The following is a 7050-nucleotide window of genomic DNA, read 5'->3' on the forward strand; positions in this document are numbered from 1 at the left end:
CCTGGCCAGGTTAGGGTCATGCTCACGCCAAGGCGAGGGTGGAACGGTTTTCTTTCAAGCCAGAGAGCACTTTCTTGGAAAGCAAAGCTCTCTCGTTCCCCTCGTGCTTTGAGGTGGAGACAGACACAGCTCCTAATATGAAGTTGAGGGATGCTGGCTCTTTTTTTTAAAAAAAAAGTCAGGAGAAGCGAGATGTTTGCTCTGAAGGCACGATAGCCAAAGAAAACCTCTGGTGTCCGAGCAGCGGGCATTGCAGCTGGGAGGTGTGTGTGCCAGGGGAAAAATCAGATGGAGAACGGGACTCTGGGGGGAGCTTGCATAGGTTTTGCAATTGAGAAAGATAGGTTTTTTTCAATTGAGAAAGCCTGGGAAAATAAGCCCCAATTCTCCTCCCTTGCAGGGAATTGATAAAAATCGAAAGGGTGGTATGATGAGACTTGAATGAGGTGCAGCTTGCAGCCCCAGTGGGCAGAGATCCCTGAGCAGGCTTCAAAGCCTGGGCAAGATGTCAAGGTTAAGTCTGCGATCTGGGCATAGGAGATGAGTGCTAAGCCTGAAGCACTCGTGCAAAACATCCATCGTGTAGGCCTGATGTGGCCCCCCAGGCCTTCTGATCCAAATCACGAGGCCGTTTCGGCCAAGTCACGAGCCGCAACATCATACGTGCACGATGTTTTGCAGGCTCGGGCAATTAAGCTGCTAAAGAATCATGGGCGTTTTTTTCTTTTTAAAGCCTATAATATAAGCAAGTTAAAACAAAAGAAACTTAGATCTGGCCTAAGCATGCTTCGGAGAGAGGTGGTAGAATCCCCAGGTCAAAAGTTTACAGCTTCAGATCGTAAGTGGGTGTTAGGCTTATCTTCCTAACCATAATGAGGACTAGGAACTTGCGGGCTTTCTTTAAAAATGAAAATTGATAACACTTTGCACTGCATTCTATCCCCTGATTCTATACCAGGCCGGGGCTTGCCCCAAAAGATGGAAAATAGCCCTGTCCTTAACTGAACCATGCTGTTACTTTCTCCATTTTTTTTTATAAAGAGAGGCTGGCTGTGTTTAGATGCTTTGACACACAGCCATGGTAAATGGTATTACATAAGCTGCACAACAGGCTATTCTTAATTCTCCCTTCTCTTTAACGAGAGTTTCTACCTTTCCCCCCCTTCTTTCAATTTTCACATCTGGCTGTTTGACTTGGCCGGTTCTCAGTGATTGTTGAATCCAGCTCAATTTAATTTTGGCCTAAGGAGAGGGGAAAATATTCCTTGCAACCTCGCATGTCTTTTTCAGTCCTGTGTCAAGAAGCAAGATAGAAAAAAACGGCAGGGAGGGAAGGTCATATGGAGTTACAAGAGAAAGGCTGGGCATTGTGGTCATTTGTGGGTGGGTGGGGGGCAGAATTTGAGTCAGTTCCCCTTTACAGGTCAACCTACTTAAGTCACACTTTCTGAAACAATAAACCAACTGAAATGCAGCACTTCTTCAAAATTTGCACTTCTCCGAATTTTGTAATGTTTTTTAAAAAACCGTGCACCCCATGGTAAAGTGTGCATTCAAAAATGCATACGCCAGTGAACGCAACATACAAAAATGTGTTATTTTTAGGGGACATTGCATGCTCAAAATGAGCACATTAGCCAACAATGCAGACAAAATTGTGTGTACGTCAGGAGAAAGTTGCATTAACATGCTGATGGGTTTGCGCGGGGACTAAGGAAGTCGATCAATCTGCAAACTAATGTGGAAATGAAACTTAATATTGGAAACTGAGGGAACATGTCATGGAGGCAATAACAGTGCATTTGTGGTGGATATATACTGGACCGTCCCCACATAATTCTGCTTTATTAGTTGGTTCTGCAATACTTCCCGGATGTTGCCACACTATTTCACTACAGGACAACAAAAGTGGGGACAGGGGAACATGAACCCTTGGAAAATTTGTGGTACAAAAAGTTAGAGGATTTCAGCAGAAGTCACATCACACGCACTGATTGGAAACGAAGCAGTGTGTTGACCTCCAAACTTTTTCAGGTGGAAAGCAGCCCTGAAACTGCCCCTGACACCATTGTGAACACAAATCATCATGAATGCACAAGGAAAGCATATGGCTGGAAGGACTGAAAAAGATAAAGAACAAAAATCTAAGGAGCAATGGAGAAAACGTCTTCCGTCAAGAGAATTCCAAGAATTTTAAAATTTGTTTGCGGGACAAGATGTCCCAGACAATTATGCAGATCCACAATTCACAAACAAATCTCTTTCTCTCTCTCGTCAACAGCAGCAAGCTCAAAAATATATCTGAGATTAGAACGGAAATGCAGACAGAAATTACAGAGAAAAACACTGAGACTTAAACCAGCTGCTTGCGGGGAACAGCAACACAGTTTATGTCTTTGATTCACTGCCCTGTTTGCAACCACAGCTATCTAAGACACCTCTAGCAGCTCATATGCAGGCAAGGAGGCAAGAGTCTGCTGCCCCCTGGTGTTTCTCCCTAGGAACTGGCATCCAGAGGTATCCTGCTCCTGTACAAGGAGGATCCACTGTTAGCCATATACTTAGCTGTTAATAGTTGCTGGCAGACCTACTCACCATTAGAATGTATTTAATCTTTGTTTACATGATTCATTTCATCATTGCTAGCCCTACCTGGAGATACCTGGAACCTTCTGCATTCCAAAGAGATGCACAACCACTGAGGTTTGCTTTTCTTCAAAGGTCCAACCAGCACAGCATCCTTTCTGCTAGAATGATGTTCCTAGAAAACGTTCACAAGCCAAGGCATGAAGGCAGCAACATACTCATATTGTTCATTAGCAGTACATGCTATTTACCCATATACTGCCTCTGATGCTGGAGGTTCCATGATGACTACATCATGGCTAGCAGTAATCTAGAGAGAGATATGCTGATATATATAAAAAATCCAATCCCATTTTAAAACTGCCCAGGCCGGAGAAAAAAAGTGTTACATGGGCAGGACACAATTAGACTCGCATACATTTCTCTCAATTCACAAAAAATATTTCCTTCTAAGGAAAAGGTTGGTGGTCTTTAAGAAGCTACTTTATAGGTACAGTGGTACTTCGGGTTACATACGCTTCAGGTTACAGACTCCACTAACCCAGAAATAGTACCTCAGGTTAAGAACTTTGCTTCAGGATGAGAACAGAAATCGTGCTCTGGCAGCGCGGCGGCAGCGGGAGGCCCCATTAGCTAAAGTGGTGCTTCAGGTTAAGAACAGTTTCAGGTTAAGTACGGACCTCCGGAACGAATTAAGTACTTAACCCGAGGTACCACTGTAGTGAGGATTAGAACCCTGGTCTCCCAGGTCCTAATCTGACATTCTAAGCACTGACTCAGTTCTGAACATTGGGAATTTCTGCTCCACCATCTGTTTTTCATCGAACTTCTCCAACATCCTTCCATTTACCTGGGCATTGGGCCCAAGCTAGCACTCTCACTCCTTTCTTTGCTACTTATTCCTTCAAGGTAGGCCACGACTTTCCTCCTCCTCCTCCTCGGCTCATCACAATGCAAAGGGCGAGAAGCCAGCTCACCCAGAGGTTGGCGGAACTCTCAAACTGTTTCAGCAAAATAAAGCCAACAAACATCTATCTGGAGGAAATGCAGGTGGTCACTATTCAAAGGTGGCATTTTGTGCTTCCGAAGGGATGCCGCTGCACGACTTTCCCCTAGGAAAGCCAAACATAAAAGAGAACTGGCTGTGCCCGGAGGAGGAAACAATCTTTTCCGATTCTTTGTAAGACTTATCAACGACATTTGTAGGCCGCCCCGGGAGCCTGCTCTTGACTGGATAAATAAGCCAGGCTCCCCCAAAATCCAGATGCGGTCCACCTTGACATTAAAAAGAGAAACCTTTGGCAAACTTGAAAATGCAGCGAGAGCCGGAATCATCCAACCCACAAAACATCGAGTTCCCGGGGCTTTGTAATGAGCCTGCCAGGGCAGGACCCGCTTGATCGCACCACGGGTTTTTCCGTTCTACAAAAACCGAGCAGGGAGGAGATTCTCCCTGCCTTCCTCTTCACAGCAGGCTAACCCCGACTTCGCTGCCCTTCACAGCTGGGCAGAGAAAGGGAACTACTTGTCCGTGGTCTCCAAACACTCTGCGCTTGTTCACTCAAGCTGCACATCTTAGCATTGGGCTAAGTGATGGAAGAACAATTTGCTGCAGGTTTGGGCAGGGGTGGAGACAGCAAAGGGAAGAAATTGCAAAACTAGATGCAGTCAACACCCGAGGGCTCCCCCGGAACAATGTCTTTTCGTGCAGCGTGTCATTGACGCAGTGATGGTGCATTGGTGGCGGATTTGACCAGATTCGCAGGAGGGGCTCTCCGAGGGTCATCTAGTCCAACCCCCTGTAATGCCGGATTCATACAGCCCCGTCCACACATAGTTCCGCTGCATTAGCTGTTCGGTGATGCTCCCCCGATATGATCGCAGACAACAGGGGCGTTCTTGCACTCTGCCATAATCACTTACATTTACTATGCACCCTACGTCAAAAAGGCCCCAGGGTTGCTGGCAATCATTTAAAATTCAGATTAAAACAAACTGCAGTCACAGGAAGAGAGCAGGTGCTGAAAATGTATGTCCCTCAGGTGTCAAATGCTAAGGTTGAAGAGCTGCCGTTTACTTATGTTACTGAAAATGTGTAATTTATTAGATATTATATTATGATGATGATGATGTAGCAGCAGTAAGCCTTTTTAGCATGTAAATGGCAAATAAATAATAGAATCATCAAGTTGGGAGGGACCCTGAGGATCATTTAGTCCAGGGGTCGGCAACCTGTGGCCCACGGGGGTCATTTAACTGGCCCATGAGCCACCCCCGAAACGAGCCTCCCACTCGGCGAGTCCCCACGCGCTGCGCTAAACTGTTGCAGTGCGGCACAGGGACTCGCTTCCACGGCACTGGAAATCACGTCTACAGAGACACAGGAAATCGCGTCTGCGCAGACGCATGTCGGAAATCGCGGGGGCATGGAGTGAACTGGCCCAGGCGACCCCTGATTCTAGTCCAACCCCCTGCAGTGCAGGAATATGCAGTGCTCCCTGCAGGGATTGAACCTGCAACCTTGGCATTATCACCACCACGCTCTAACCAACTGAGCTATCCAGGCTCAGCGTGGTGGGCCGTCCTCCTGGCCCCCTTTCAAAGCTATCTCACGACTGCAAATTCCATACAATATAATTAACACTTCTTGATTTTGCCTTGTTTTGCTTTTTGCTCTTTGTTGGGTGGCTCAAGGAGCTGCTTAGGCTACAGAAGCCTCTCATTGCCACCAAAAACACAGAAAACCTTAACTAGCCACCTTTCTGAGATTTCAGCCATGAGGGCTAGAAACTTAAAAAACACCCACCCACAAACTCAATATCATCAAGGCAGCTGAATTCTGCAGCCAAATGCCATACACAGTGGTAGGGAAAATAAGACAAAACACTCACCTTGCCATGTGTCCAAGTCGACCCATCTCACTGATATTGTCCGGAGTGCTTCAAAAGGAGCAAAGGCACTGGTGTTTGTTAAACCTGGACGTCATGCCAACCATGGTTTATTGTGCCATTCTGGAGGCATCGAGGGTATGGTTCAAGAGCCCTCTGCTTGGTTAATAGCCATGTAAGGTCCCATACCTCCAAACCTATTGCTATGTGGTTAGTTCCACAGAATAAGAGTATGAATTAACCCCCGCCATAGGGGAACCTCTTGTGAATGAAGTATCCCCAAAGAGGGCATGGACAGGTGGCTGGCTGGCTGGCAGCAGGAAATGAGCACCCTACGCTACCACATTTTACTGCAGGCCCCCTTTTATCAAAATACACACAGTGGTACCTCGGGTTACAGACACCTAGGGTTACAGACACTTCAGGTTACAGACTCCGCTAACCCGGAAGTAGTACCTCAGGTTGAGAACTTTACCTCAGGATGAGAACAGAAATCACGCGGCAACGGCGGGAGGCCCCATTAGCTAAAGTGGTACCTCAGGTTAAGAACAGTTTCAGGTTAAGAATGAAGAATGGACCTCCGGAATGAATTAAGTTCTTAACCAGAGGTACCACTGTATAACAGTCCTACTCTGCTTGTGAAACATACAGTCGTTAAGGGGTTTTGGGGTGTTTTGGACTACGTAATTCTGTTTGTGTGGTGTGTATAAGAAGCCCCAAGAGGAGCATGAGACGAGGGCAGAGCTGAGGGAGAGAAGGGAAACAGGGCTATTCCATTACCTCTGCTGAGAAACCAGCTGTCTTTGGACCTCCCTCAACTTTGTCCTCAAGGCAAGTGTCCAATCAGGCTACCTGAGCAGATTCTATCCCAGCCGGCCATCATAGTAATTTTCGGCACTGGTGCCTTGTGTTTCCTCCTCCCTCACCAGTCCTTTTTCCTTGTGTGTCATGTATTTCAGATTGCAAGCTCCAGTGTTCAGGGACTGTCTCAGAGCGACCTGGAAAAATCAGGAGAGCGCACCTTTTGGGGCTCCAACTAAAATACATAATAAAAAAACAGTAGCCCCCCCCCCATCGCTAAAATCCTCTGCAACACGCAGAGACCAACAGCAAGGCAGGCCTAGCAAAGAGAGTCCCTGGGAAGTTTTGAAACAAGGTTCAACAAACGCCTTGCACATTTCCACCAGACCTGTGTCAGGATCTGCTTGACCCTGAAAGCAAAAACACTCACAGGCGCATTAAGAGTTTGGACAAGCATGGCTGACTCAATTTGGTACGTTGCAGCAAACCATGGTTTCCCAACACACAACTGAACTGTGGCTTAGAGCAACTAGTTGGCTTTCATTCTCAGCCCCCACCCCAACCTACCCAAAGCATAATAAATTATCTTTCTTTCTCTGGAAAGGGACTGTTGCGTTTGCTGTGGCTTGTCAACGTTCAGTTCACACCAAACCCCAGATTAGGCTCCCTTTAATCACAAGGACAGTGTTAAACACCTGAATCATTTGCACTAGGCATGGCCAGGGGGTGGGATATGGAACATGTCTTAAATCAAGGGTGGGATGGAGGGGGGAAA

This window comes from Podarcis raffonei, chromosome 8 (genome assembly GCF_027172205.1).
Source record: "Podarcis raffonei isolate rPodRaf1 chromosome 8, rPodRaf1.pri, whole genome shotgun sequence".
Taxonomy (NCBI): domain Eukaryota; kingdom Metazoa; phylum Chordata; class Lepidosauria; order Squamata; family Lacertidae; genus Podarcis; species Podarcis raffonei.